This window comes from Bison bison, unplaced genomic scaffold (assembly GCF_000754665.1).
Source record: "Bison bison bison isolate TAMUID 2011002044 unplaced genomic scaffold, Bison_UMD1.0 scf7180017864280, whole genome shotgun sequence".
Taxonomy (NCBI): Eukaryota; Metazoa; Chordata; class Mammalia; order Artiodactyla; family Bovidae; genus Bison; species Bison bison.
The window spans coordinates 1,806,875-1,822,227 of NW_011494852.1; positions in this window are offsets into that span (position 1 = coordinate 1,806,875).

The following is a 15,353-nucleotide window of genomic DNA, read 5'->3' on the forward strand; positions in this document are numbered from 1 at the left end:
ATAACTCCTGTGGCTATGCCAATGCTGCCCAGCATAACAAAATAGTATCTAACTGCATATCGTTAGCCTGGAAAAAGATAAAAATTCAAAATACAGTTTCCACTAAGTATGTATCACTTTCTTTTTTTTTTTAAATGATTTTATTTATGGTTGTGCAGGGTCATCATGCTGCATGGGCTTTTCTCTAGCTGTGGCGAGCAGGAGCTGCTCTCCAGTGGCGGGGCGTGGGCTTCTCACCGCAGTGGCTCCTCTTGTTGCGGAGCACGGGCTCTGGTACCCACAGACCTCAGTACTGCAGCTCCCGGGCTCGAGAGCCCTGACCCAGTGGCTGTGATGCATGGGCTCAGCTGCGGTCTTCCCACACCAGGGGTGGAACTCAGGTCCCCTGCTTTGGCAGGGGGGCTATTCTTTACCACTGAGCCGCCAGGAAAGCCCTCAGGGGTATTTTAGATTCTAGTTTTCCACGCTCCTATCTGGTAAGAGAGGCCTGGGAGCCGGGAGTCCTCAGCCACAGTGCTGGCTCTGCCATCAAAAGCTCTGGGGCCTCTAGCGAGCAGCTGCCCCTCCCTCAGTCGTGTCTGACTCTGCGACTACGCGGACTGTAGCCCGCCCCGCTCCTCTGTCCATGGGATTTCCCAGGCAAGATTACTGGAGTGGGTTGCCGTTTCCTTCTCCATGTGTATCACTTTCACATCTTCACAAAGTATAAAAATCATAAGCGGGGCCATAGTAAGTCAGGAGCCATCTGTGTATTGGTTATTACCACTTACATTCAACATTGTACCAGAGGGCATAAGCAATGCAAAAAGGCAAGAAAGGAAAACAAAAGGAATATGAATTTAAAAGGAAGAAATAAAACTGCTATGATTTACAAGCAATATGACTGTATACCCAAAGGAAACCCAAAGAATAGGAAACTCAAAACATTACAGACAAATTGTTGAAATCAACGTCTGACAAAGTTATGGAATACGAAGTTAACAAAACTTAATTATATTTCTATGTTCAGCAACAGACAATTAGACAATAATATGGTAGAAGACAAGTAACATTTATAATGGTATAAAATAGCCAATAAATGGGTATAAATCAAAAGAAAGAGAAGACCTCTGCAGTGACAGCAAAAAAAGCATAATTGAGATTTAAAAAAAATATCTTAAGTACATTTAGGGGATATGCCATGTTCATGAACTGGAAAACTCAATTTTGTAAATGTCAACTCTTTCCAAATTCAATGCAATCCAAATAAAAATCCCAGTAGATGTATAGGAACTCGGCAAGCTGATTTTAAATTTATGTAATACAAAGTGCTAAAAATAGTAGAGAGAGCCTTGAAGAAGAATGAATGAATTTGGAGGATTTATACTGCCAGATATGGAGACTTACTATAAGGTTAAAATAATATGACAGTGTGATATTAGCGCAAGGATAGGCCAATGAACAGCACAAAGAGTCTGGAAATAAATCCACACGCATATAGACATCTAATTTATGATAGAGATGACAAATGCAGAGCAGTAAGAGAAAAATGGCTTTTTCAATAAATGGTGCCAATCAACTGGATATCTTCAGGTGGAAAAATGAATCTTGACCACTACCTCAGATCACTCATAACAATGAAGTCCTGTCATATCAGTGATCTAGGTGTGAAAGTCAGAACAACAATGCTTCTGGGAGAAAATATAGAAGAAGATCTAAATTACCATAAGGTAAAGCTATCTTAAACGGACCACAACACATAAAGAAAAAGATTGACAGATTGGATTATATTAAAATTAGGAACTTCTTCTCATCAAAAGACACTATGAAAAGAATACCAGGACAAGCCACAGAATGGGAGACGTTTGCTGACATATGTCTGACAAAGGACTTATCCACAGAATATGAAAGAACTCTTACAAATCAAAAAATAGATATCGCAATAGGAAAAGACTTGAATTGGCAGTTCACCGAAAGAACGTCCAAACGGTCAATTTGTTGCTCAGTCACTCAGTCATGTCCGACTCTTTGCGAACCCATGGACTGCAGCATGCCAGGCTTCGCTGTTCATCACCGCTTCCCAGAGTTTGCTCAGACTCATTTCCATTGAGTTGATGATGCCATCCAACCGTCTCATCCTCAGACATCCCCTTCTCCTCTTGCCCTCAGTCTTTCCGGGCATCAGGGCCTTTTCCAGTGAGTCGGCTCTTTGCATCAGGTGGCCAATAAATATAGAAAAATGTGCTCTGTTTCATTAGGTCTCAGGGAAATGCAAATTAATAGAACAATAAAATATCACTGCACCCTCCAATCAGAATGGTTAACACAAAAATGACTGATAATACCATGTGTTGGTGATGAGATGGAGTGGAGTGTTTTTGTTTTCTAGGGTTGCCATAACAACGTAGCAGAGTCTGGGTGGCTTAAACAACAGAAACTCTTTTCCCCACAGTCCTGGAGACTAGAAGTCCAAGATCAAGGTGTCAGCAGGTTGGTTTCTCCTGAAGGCGTCTCTCCTTGGCTTGTAGTTAACCATCTTCTCCCTCAGTCTTCACATGCTTCACATTCTTGTGTGTATTTATGTTCTAATTTCTTCTTCTTATAAGGACACCAATCATATTGACTTATAGGCCACCCTCCTTACTACTTAAAAAAATTTATTTATTTTAATTATAAATTACTTTACAATATTGTAGTGGTTTTTGCCATACACCAATATGAATCAGCCATGGGTGTACATGTGTTCCCCATCCTGAACCCCCCTCCCACCTCCCTCCCCATCCCATCCTTCAGGGTCATCCCAGTGCACTAGCCCTGAGCACCCTGTCTCATGTATCGAACCTGCATTGGTGATCTATTTCACAGATGGTAATATACATGTTTCAGTGCTAATCTCTCAAATCATCTCACCCTCATCTTCTCCCATAGAGTCCAAAAGTCTGTTCTTTACATCTGTGTCTCTTTTGCTGTCTTGCATATAGGGTCATTGTTACCATCTTTCTAAATTCCATGTATATGTGTTAATATACTGTAATGGTGTTTTTCTTTCTGACTTACTTCACTCTGTATAATAGGTTCCAGTTTCATCCACCTCATTAGAACGATTCAAATGCATTCTTTTTAATAGCTGAGTAATATTCCATTGTGTACATGTACCACAGCTTTCCTATCCATTCGTCTGCCGATGGACATCTAGGTTGCTTCCACGTCCTAGCTATTGTAAACAGCGCTGCGATGAACATTGGGGTACATGGACTTTAACTACTTTTTAAAGACCTTGTCTCCAAATATAGTCCCATTCTGAAGTACTGGGGTTAGGACCTCAACATACGAATTTTAGGAAGATACAATTCAGCTCATAATCTGGGGAAACTAGAACTCTCATATACCAGAAGTACGTGTGTGCGTGCGTGCTAAATCACTTTAGTCGTGTCCGACTCTTTTTTGACCTCAGAGACTGTAGCCTGCCAGGCTCCTCTGTCCATGGGATTCTCCAGGCAAGAATACTGGAGTGGGTTACTGTGCCCTCCTCCAGGGGATCTTTCTGACCCAGCAATGGAACTCATGTCTCTTTATGTCTCCTGCATTGGCCGGCGGGTTCCTTACCACTAGAGCCACCTGGGAAGCCCATCCCGCAAGTATAAATTAACAAAACTGCTTTGGAAAGTGGTGGACAACATTGAGTACAGTCGAGCAGACATACCTCTTGTGCCCCAGGGATGATTCATTTCTAGGTGGATATACAGCAGAAACGCAGACATTCACACATCAAAAGGCATGTACCAGAATGTTCATGGAGGGCTTCCTTGGTGGCCCAATGGTTAAGAATCTGCCTTGCAAGGCAGGGGACAACAGTTCAATCCCTGGTCCGGGAAGATCCCACATGCTGTGGGGCAACTAAGCCTGTCCACCACAATTACTGAAGCCTGTACACCCAGAGCCCTTGCTCCGCAACAAAAGAAGCCACTGCAACAAGAAGCCCACACCCTGCAACTGGAAAGTAGCCCCGACTCACTGCAGCTAGAGAAAGCCATTGGCAGCAACAAAGACCCAGCACAGCCCAAATAAAATTTAAAAAAAGAGAGAGAGAGAGAATGTTCATGAGGTTTTCATAATCACCCCAACCGGAAACAAACCAAATATCCAGTGGATAACTGGATAGATAAATTTTGGTATATTATTGCTTGTTGTTTAGCCTCTAAGTCACGTCTGACTTTTTGCAACCCCTTGGACTGTAGCCCACCAGGCTCCTCTGATCATAGGATTTCCCAGGCAAGAATACTGGAGCGGGCTGCCATTTCCTTCTCCAGGGGATCTTCCCGACTCAGAGATCAAACTTGTGTCTTCTGCATTGGCAGGCAGATTCTTTACCACTGAGCCACTAGGGAAGTGCCAAATTTTGGTATGGACATGCAACAGAATTCTATAGAAAAATAAAAACCAACTATCTATTGCTACTCCCAACATACACGGATCTCATGAACACAATGTTGAATGAAAGGAGCCAGATATGAAAATGTACATTCTGTGTAATCTATAGAATTGCATTAACTTCAGAACTAGGCAAACTACTCCATGGCATCTGGAGGAAGAATTAGGACAGTGACTGTGGGGAGGAAACCATGAAGGGGGGCTTCTGTTCCTTGACCTGGGTCCTTACTTTGTGCAACCTTTCTTAGTATCTCAGTTTATCAAAGAAAGCAAAGCGGGGACTCCCTTGGTAGTTGAGTGGTTAAGAATTCACCTTCCATTACAGGGAACACAGGTTCGATCCCTGGTCAGGGAACTAAGATCCCTGCATCTAAGGCAGGCAACTAAGCCTGTACCCCTCAACTAGAAAGCCTGGGGGCCACAAAAAAGATCCACTACAGCCAAAATAAAATGTTTAAAAGTGAGGAAGGCAAAGCACCTCAAGCGAGTCTGATACAGGTCTGCAATTGATTTTTAAATCACTACTTAGGCCAGGAAAATTGCAAGGTCCCTATTGTCTGTCCACACCAGGTAGGAGGTAACGAATAACAAATCTGGGTTAGGCTCTCCAAGCTGCTGACAGCATTTGTAATCCAGCTCCTGAGCAACAGTTTGGAAAATGTTTCCCCCAAAGACTGAACTTCCCATGGTCAAAAGAACAATTACATCGATTATTCTTAGAAAGAGGAGCTCAGATAAGGGACTGCTTTTTATTATAGAACTGAGGAGGAATTCAGGAAAGAAAACAACTTGCTTGAACAGAACAAGAATAGAGTCCAGCACATTTTACCCAGACACTGTCTTGATCCCAGCAGGATCAAAAATGAATTTTCAGAACAGATCCCTCTTAAGGACTTAATTTCTTTATTCCCAACTGATTATTTAGCTGAACAGGGGCATTCAGTGCCCCAAAGCTAGTTGAGTCTGCAGTCACCATTCCCAAACCCCTCTCTTTCTCCTCTCTCCTCCTGGATACCATGGAGACTCAAAAGCCAGGTTGCCCCTCCTCTTCCGTGTCCCAAGGGACAGAGTTGAGCACTCAAAGCTGCAGCTTTAGATTTCTCTAGTTTTGATGTAACAGGAAAAAAAAAAATTGAGCCAACTGAAGAATTATCCTTGGAACACTGAAGATCTGGCATCTGTGTACCTCATGTGATTCTGGGAGAACTGTGTACCAAAAACAGAATTTTTTCATGACAATCTCAGTTTTATGAATATCCCAGTAGTTGCAAGTGGGGATTTCCTCCTACTCTGGTGCTTTGGTGCCTTGTTGGCCCGATGCCATGACTCTTTTTGCTCTTCCAGGCTCAGGAGAGCAAAATCCTGCCAGGGCTCAAGGGAGCTTTTGGAAAGAGGAGTGGTGGTTACTAAATCCATACACAGGAGTACGAACTCTATTCCCAGGTGTGTCCCACTGGCTCTTGTTTGGACCTGTTTTGGATCGATAGGCTCCTTTAAGAAAAATAATTCACTTGGTATATAGCTTGGGTGAGTTTTGCTTAAATTTCAAATTAAAAAATATCTCCCTATTAAAAGAAAGGAACTTACTTTTTCTCCCAGCATACATCTGGCTGCCTCTCTGAGCACAAATCCTATATATAATCCTTAAAAAGAAAGGGGCGGGGGGGGAGGAGGGGTGAAGACATTTCCCCAAAGAATGACTGTGATCATGTCTACAATAGCATGTCCTAAGAGAAAAGAAATGAACCTGGCAGTTTTCAGAGTAATATGACACCTGTAGAAAACTATTCTAGATAATTCTGTCCTCAAGGCATATTTTGGGGGCTTTTACTGTCTCAGACTCTAGAGTCTGATCTCCCATGGAGCTCCTCACCCAGGTCTAGGCTGACCATCCTATTTGATTATCTTTTAAGAATATTTATTTATTTGGCTGCACTGGGGATTAGGTGCAGGATGTAGAATCAGTTCCCTGACCAGGGACCACACCAAGGTCCCCTGCATTGGGAGTGCACAGTGTTAGCCACTGGACTATCAGGGAAGTCCCTGACCGTGCTATTTAAATATACTCAATCCTATGCCCAGGGCTTTCCAGATGGCTCTGTGGTAAAGACTCTGCCTGCCACTGCAGGGTTTGATCTCTGAATTTGGAAAATCCTTTGGAGGAGGGCATGGTAACCCACTCTAGTATTCTTGTCTGGAAATTCCATGGACAGAGGAACCTGGCAGGCTACAGTCCATGGGGTCTCAAAAGAGTTGGACACGACTGAGCACTCAAGCAATCCTTTGCCCAGTCCTCCTTTTACTCCTCCACGTCCCCCGGACCACAATGCTTAGCCCCTTTTAATATAGTGTTCAGTTTAGCTCTGTTTTCTATTATTGGTAGCCTGTCTCCCCCTGCTAGAAGATGACCCCAAGAAAGGAGAGCTCTCCCTCTGGTTTGTTCCCTGGTATATACTAAATGCTGAGGACTGTCCCTTGTACACTGTACAATGCTTGCTGACAACTTGAAAACTCAGCACCTTAATTAACCAAGTGCCAAGCCTTTTCACCTTCTTGCCTCAAATCAAACTAAAAATTTTGAATACAAGGTCTTTGCTGTTATCCAAAATGTTAACATATTTTCCAGACACAGAACTGGGTTTCCCTATCTCTTTTCATCATACCATTTAAAACAAGTTATTAATGAATGTTGATCTTCTAATATCCAGGTCTAAAAATTCCGGAAATTTTAAAAAAGTGTGCATGTAATACATACATATTCTATGATGTAAAGCAAATTGGCGATTAATCCAAGATTCTCTAAAGAAGAACTTAAAGGCACAACACATTTGTCTTTAATCAAGGCATGAAATATCTGTGTGAGGAACAGTCCATGACAAGTCCATGTCCAATTACAATTAGTTAAAACTTGTATGTTGGATGCCTGCTATGTGCCAGGCACAAAGCTTTGCCTGCACTATCTCTGATTATCCTAACAATCCTTCAAGGTAGGTATTATCATCCAGACCGTAGATGAGGAAACTGAAGCCCAGAAAGGAGAGAAAAACTAGCTCAAGGTCACACGGATCTCAGATGAGAACATGGGTTTGCTCAGCCCCAGGGTTTATCCCGACACTTGGCTATTTCTCCAGAAAACAGTGTAATAGGACTTCATGTGATACTCACATATGTCATTGGTTTCACTATTCTTAGTCAACACATATGTTTCGAGTAACTGTTATGTTCATAGCGCTGTGCAGGCTTCCTGGGAGATGGCTGTGAGAAGCTTGCCATCTCGCTAGGAGGTACTCATGAACCCAGGCATGGGATGTGACGTGACCAGTGAGTGGAATCCACAGAGATGCTGTGGGAGCTTGGAAGAGGGAGAAGCCCTCCTGGGTCGGGCTCCCGCAGTCCAAGCACCGGCTGGTCCTCTACTTTTTCAGCCAGGCTGGGATTTGGCCCAGCTTCTATTTGCACTCGGATCTCAGTTCTCGCGAGAAATGACTTTTCCCCTACCATGTGATCTGTGCACAGGGATATAACTATAGGTTGCTGCCTCGCTGTGCATCCCAGTCCCCATGGTAGCTGAAGAGGTGAGTGCTTCCTCGCTTGAAATGATGGGGGGAAGCAGGGAGGTGTGGGACCCACACTCTGGCCAATTGCAGGCCTGTTGCTGTGACCTTGGATATGGAGTAAATGACGCAAGGATGGCGGACCATCTGCTGGCAGCAAAGACCAGGATGGACAGAGGCCAAACTGAAGCAGCCCCGTCCTGATTGGGCTGCTCCAGGGTTGAGGAAGTGACGCACATCCCTGAGAGCAGGTTTGTCTTCCGTCAGAGCTGGGACCCCACGAGAGCTTCCCATTAAACCTCACTGTACTTGATACAGTCCTAAGTTTATTGTCTGGCCTTTACTGGAAAAAAAAAAAAGTATCTTTTCCTTTACCCTTTTCCTCTGCATTTCACATTGTTGGATATAGTTTGTTTAAAAAAATGGAAACAAACAAAAGGTTCTAGGGACAATCATCAATGAATCAGAAAGTGAAATCTGCTTTCCGTAAATTGTTTACGTTTTCCGATGATCTCTCTGCAGTCTGAAGAGTGTCTGTGTGCATGCTCAGTGGTGTCCAACTCTTTGCGACCCCATGGGCTGTATAGCCTGCCAGGCTGCTCTGTTCATGAAATTTTCCAGGCAAGAATACTGGAGTGGGTTGCCATTTCCCATTGCCCCAGAGTGTCTGATGCTTACCTAATAAAGTTGAGACATTTCGGTGTTTTCTTCATTACTCTGAAGCTTAGTAATCCCACAAGAGCCACCTGGAGTCATGGAGTCCTGGGAGACATGGAGCCATCCAGGTAGAGGGGACTCTGGCTGAGGTGTGGAGAAGGGTGATGCCAGGGCTTTGGGTGCCCTGCTGGCTTTGCTCTGCGGGATGGTGCAGGGAGAGGCTATATTTTGGCTCAGAACACAGGCAAGATCTCATCTGCAAAACCACAGCACTGTGCCTGGTCCTGAAACCATGAAAGAATGAAGCCTGGGATGACCCACTTCCTGGGTGAATGCTATACATCTCAGCACTGTTCATTACCTTCCGTAGTGCAATGCACGAATTCACAGAGTATATTTTCAGAGCACATCTGCCCCTTTAAACTCTCTGCACCCAGAGTTACAGTGCAGAACTGGAACTTGAATCCATCCAAGCCAATTATCCCAGTTCCTTTTTTTTCAGCTTGGAGTTTTTCATTTGAAAGTTGTCATGGGAAAATAACTCTTAATAAATCCCTTTAAGCACAGGGAACTAGGGCAATTCCTGACATTTTAAGAATTACTGAAACATTTTAAAGTTTTTTTGATTTATGTTCTGAAGGACATAAGTAATCCTTTTTTCTTTTTGGAAGACCTTCAATTAATTTCAAGGACAGACATTGGCACTCAGACTGTTCAAATCTAATTAATTATCTGGCTGTGCCCACAACAGTCACACCTTTAAAACACCGTGGTTGTAGCTAATCATCTTGAGATTCTCCCACACTGAAATAATTGCACACACCCTTTTAGTCCATGACAGATATATGTATGGGGTGAATTACAAAAAGGGATGGTGCATTCCCAGAGGGAAATCAAGTTTTGTGTGTTTATTAGTGACTCATCAGTTTAGTCATGCATTAAATATTCAACATCTGATGTAAAACACTTAAAATCCTGAGGTAATTTCTTGAAGCAAAACTATACAGGTCAGGTTAACCAATCACATGAGTAGCTTTGTACCATAAATTAGAAAATCCCACAGCTGGGAAAAGCAATGAGGGAAAGATCCCAGGGATGATGTGGCTCAGAAATCCATGGGTGAACAAACCCAGTGAGGCCGGATGGTGAGTTTTCTTTCAGTTCATGATCAACAGGAAGCTGAAGGCCATTCACCTTCGGGCACTGGAGACAACCACCCTTACCCAGTGGTGTCCACTTGGAGTTGATTTACTGCCTCAGGGTGTGCATCCAAAAAGGAGCAGAGAGCTTAAAATTCATTCTCACGTTTAACCTAAAAACTTAATTTTTCCGCACATTGCTAAACTTTAAAAAATAGGAGAAGAGAAAAAAATACTTGATTCTGAAACTTCTCTTGGAAAAGTTACTCAGGTTACTTGTAGTGAAGCAAAAAATAAAATGTGGCAGCCACATGTCCCTCACTGCTGAGACCAAACTCTTTCTTTTTCCCCATAAAAAGACGTATTACGCTATATCTTTATTATTTTAATTTTAAAATATTTTATCGTTAAAAAAATTATTTCTCTGTGTGTTTCTGGTTGCACTGGGCCTTCATCATTACACACAGGCTTTCTTTAGTCGTGGTGTGCCGGCTTCTCATTACGGTGGCTTCTCTTATGGAGCAGAGGCTTTAGGCTCTCGGGCTCAGTAGTTGTGGGGCACGGGCTTAGTTGCCCCTTCACATGTGGGATCTTCCCACACCGGAGATCAGACCCGTGTGCCCTGCATTAGCAGGTGGATTCTCAACCACTCGACCCACAAGGAAGTCGTACACCACGTTTAAAAAAAAAATACCACAAGCCTTATCAGAGTCATGGTTGAGTAGTGGTATGTAGGTCTGGAGTACGAATACAAAAATAAGTGCCAGAACACGCCCTGACATGCCACCTGCCCCATCAGATGCTTGTTTTGTTGCATACAGAAGTTTGGAATTCACCACTCCAGGGAATAAACTGCTTGTCTGGACACCTGTACTGCGGGCCAGCTGAACGATATCTTCCACATGTGACTCGAGTGGCTTCTAAAAGACAAGGGAGCATCCCTGTGAGGCTCGGGTGCTGTTGCCCTGTACAGGTATTGGCAATGATCAAGAGAAGCTGGTTTCTTCAGAGGAGAACGCCCTTTGTGAGGCAAGAGAGAGGCGAGTGGCTGAACAGAGCAGGTCAAAAGATAAGACTTCCATATGGTTTTTGTTGACGATTCAAGGGAAATTGGTGTTTGGGCCAAAATGTCTGAGTATTACTGCACTCTGTCAACACAGCCTGTTTCTTGTTTAGGGCGTCCTCTGTTTTCCAGTACCCCATTGATGCACCAGGCAAAACTGAAGTTGACACTGTGTGCTCCCTACCTGGAGGACTCCTTCAGCACCAACTCCATCTCTGAGTTGTTTCGTTAGTTCCAAAATGCACCCCCAGTTTTTTTTTTTGCCTTCACCTTTTCAGCCATCAGAAAAAGATATCCACACTAAAGAACTAACTGCTGGTGAAATGTTAATTTGGGGGAAGAGGGAGGCCACATTATCCTAGGAAAAAATAGTACTAAAAGTAAATGAAGGGGAATTGGAGTGAATCCATTTAAAACAGGAGCCAAAATTTCATAGTATAGTGAAAATATATATGATTAGGGCTTTGCCTTGAAAATTGAATAAGCATTACAAAAGGTTTTATTTTGTGTTTCAGAAAATGGGCTTCACTGCCAATCGTGGGCAATTCTTAAATATGAACAAAGAATGAATCAGGTGATGTTGGGGGAGGTTCTGTTTATTGTGTGTGCTCATCCTCGGTGGATTTCCCTTTAGACTGTCACAGTGTGAGGACAAAGAAGGTGACTTTATTAATTATCCCAAGAGCCTCCCTTTGCTATTTAGCTCATTCTTTTTCATGTCAGTATTCTTTAGCCATCGATTTCCTTCCTCAGTTGTTGACCTGTCTGAATCGTGCCCCATCCACCTCTAACAATGGCTTTGCTTGTGATACAAGCAATCAATATGTCTTACACAGACTGTGAGGAATCTGGGCTGGTTTTTTTTTTCAATCTCATTTTGTGGTGATCTGTTGTATGTGTATCCCATTCCTTTGCCACAAAGAGACTGATCGCTCAAAATGGTAACATGAAGGGCAAAATGGCTCTCCTGTTGGGTCAGGAAATATGAGTTTATGTTAACCATGGCCAATCCTTTTACCATGACCATGAATATTTCCATGTTATGATTACCTGGGATTCCATGAGCAACTTCCTAAATATTGGATTTCAGATAAAGAAATCCCCCATCTACTTCCCCAAACTAAATGATTGCTCCTTTATTCTTTTCCAGTAATACAAGTCTTTAGGGACTTCCTTGACGGTCCGGAAGATAAGACTCCAAGCCTCCAAAGCAGGGGGCACAGGTTTGATCCCTGATGGGGGAACAAAGATCTCTTGTAGCCAAAAAAATACCAAAAACAAAGCCTTTAAAACTGTATTTTCTTGAGTAGATAAATCCCCTCAAAAGTTAATATATACTGTTTTCATAATATTTTTTAAACATAAGGAAATTGCCATTTTTATTATTCCAAAGATTTATTATATTCAAAATGTTTTAAAAATTATTTTATTTTTAAGTTTATTATGTTGATCCTTTTTATTTATCATCTAGTTTTATTGCATTGTGGATAAGTGAAAGTTCTGCTTTGGGGGAATATATTCACATTGTTTTTATTGCCTAATGTAAACTTCTTTTGTGTGTGTGACTATTCCATGGGTATTTGGAAAGATTGCATGTACTTTGGCCATCAGAGCATTGATATGTTTTATCTATTAGATTGCAGTTATATGTTATTATTCAGATCTTCCATGTCTTTTTAAATGACACATTTATTGAGGTATAATTTACATACCATACAATTCACAGATTTAAGGTAGACAATTCAGTATTTCTTGATATATTCAGAGTTGTACAGAAATCACTATACTCTTAAATTTTACCTGATCAAAATCTACTTCAGATTTATAATGACTTAGTTACAGTGAAACATAGAAACTTTACTCCTAAAAAGCTCCATTCCACCTCTTCTGTATGCTATTATTGTTATAAAGTTTATGTCTTTTGTTGACCTGAAACAAATAGGCTACTAGAAATTTCTTCAGCAAAGATGGATTTATTTGAGATTGGCAGAGAATTGAAATTTGGGGTCTGTAGCCATGGGAAGCCACATGCAAGTCCCCACACAGCAAGGAAAGGAGAACATTTTTATGGGGGGGAGGGTCGAGGGGTAGAGGAAGTTGGCAGGGCACTTGTAAGTAGAGTCCATGACTTTCTGTTGGCTGAGTCCTTGCCAGGAAAGAAGGAGTCTTCTTCCTGTTGAGTTCTGCTATTGTCACAGGACATGAGAGCTCCCCCTTCTGGTCTCCTGACTCTATGTAATTGAGTTTTCTGAATATTAATTTTTTACACTTTATATGTTAAAACCCAACAGTACATAATTATAATTGATTTTATGTAGTATCATGTGTTTTAAAGAAACAGAAAAGAAAGGAAAGCAAATATATATTTATAGAGTTTTTATATTACCTTCTTACCCTTTCTTTTCTCTTCATCTATTACTGTAGATTTGAGTTATCGCCTTTATGCCTTCCTTACCCCAATATAGGTTTGCTCCCACCTTCCTTCTAGGTAATGTTATTGTCAAATATAGTGTATGTCTATATGTTATAAACTCAACAACACGACTATATACCATAGTTTTATAATTCAGTTTAGGGAATACAGGAGAAGAAATATACAATTATGTATTATTTTACAACTGCCTCATACTTACCTTTACCAGTGCTCTCTGAGTGTGTGTATGTGTGCATGTGTGTGTTTTCAAATTACTGTCTGCAGTCACTTGCTTTCTGCCTGAATATTTCTTGTCATACAGGTGTGCTAACAATAAATTCTTTTAGGCTTGTTTACCTGGGAATGTCTTTCTTTTATTTTCATTTTTGTAGAGATAATTTTACTGGGTATAAGACTTGTGTTTGACAATATTTTACTTTCAGCACTTTGAATATATCATCCCAGTGCCTTTTGTTCTCCATTGTTTCTTACGAAAAGTCTGCTGTTAATCTTACTAGGGAGTCTGCGTGTGATGAGTTGTTTTCTTTTGGCGCTTTCATGGTTTTATCTTTGCCTTTGCCTCGAAACATTTTACCTCTGATATGTCTGGATGTGAATCTCTTTGTTTATCATGCTTGGAGTTGGTTGAGTTTCTTGGCAATATAGGTTAATGTTTTTCATCATATTTGGAAAATTTCAGCCATTGTTTCTTTGAGTACTTTTAATGCTTGTTTCTCTCTCCTTTATTTCTGTGAATTCCTTTATGTATGTATATATATGCTTATAAAGGTGGCTCACATTTTTCTGAGGCTCTGTCAATTTTTTCTTTCTTTATTTCTACTTTGTATTTCTGATTGGATAGTCAATACTGACCCATCTTAAGTTTCACTGATTTTAATTCTCCCAGCTTACATCTTTTGTTGAATCGCTCTAGCGAAACTTTTACTTTTGATTATTGTACTTTTCAACTCCAGGATTTCTGTGTTGCTGTTTAAGTAATGTTATCTCTTTGTCAGTGTTCTCTATTTGATGAGACAATGTTATCTTTTTCTTTAATTCTTACAGCATGATTTTTTTTTTTCATTCTTTGAATGTATTTATACTAGCTGTTTTGGAGTTTTTGTTTGCTATTTTACCATCTGTGCCCATTCAATTCCATGTATTTTTCCTTGGTCTGTCAAAGAATAAAGGTATATTAAATTATTCTACTAAAATGTGGTTTTTTACATTTTTCCCTTTTGTTTTTAATTTTTGACCCTATAAAATTTAATGCTATTACTATATTAAGCACATAAAAGGTTTTTTTTCCATTAAGTGTTCTGAAGTATTAAGCAGCTATAAATTAATATTTGTAAAATATGAGTTATAAGTAGCAACTATTATAACAAATATCAGAGTGTGTACCCATCAAATTTAAGAAAAAGAATATTATCACCAATTTTTCATTTTGTATTTTGAAGAATGATTTTGGAGAATTTATATTACTAGATGTAAAAACTGATTATTTTACCATAGTATGACAGTGATCACATTAGCACAAGGGTAAAACAGACAGACTAATGGAAGAGAACAGAGAATCTGAAAATAAGTCAACACAATAGATACAATTTATGATAACTGTGACAAATGCAGAGAGTACATTTTGATCTGTAGAAACTCATATAGTTACAAATATTTCCTCCCAGTTTGTAGCTTATCCTTTAATTATTTAAACTTTTCCTTTTTTTCTTTTCTGTTTTTTTTCTGTCATACAAGGTATTTTATGTTTTGCTTTTTAATTTATATATGGTCAAATCTGTTTATATTTTCTTCTTTGGATTCCAGGTCTTATGAATTATTTAGGAAACTTGTGCAATCCAAGTATAGAAATATTTTCCTTTAATGATTTGGAAATATATGTGTGTGTGTGTGTGTGTTTGTATGTGAGTGTGTGTGTGTCTGACTCTTTGTGACCCCATGAACTGTAGCTCACCAGGCTCCTCTATCTCTGGAATTATCCAGGCAAGAATACTGGAGTGGTTGCCATTCCCTTGTCCAGGAAATCTTCCTGACCCAGGCATTGAATTTAGCTCTGCCTCATTGCAGGCAGATTAATTCATCCAGAACTTCATATATAT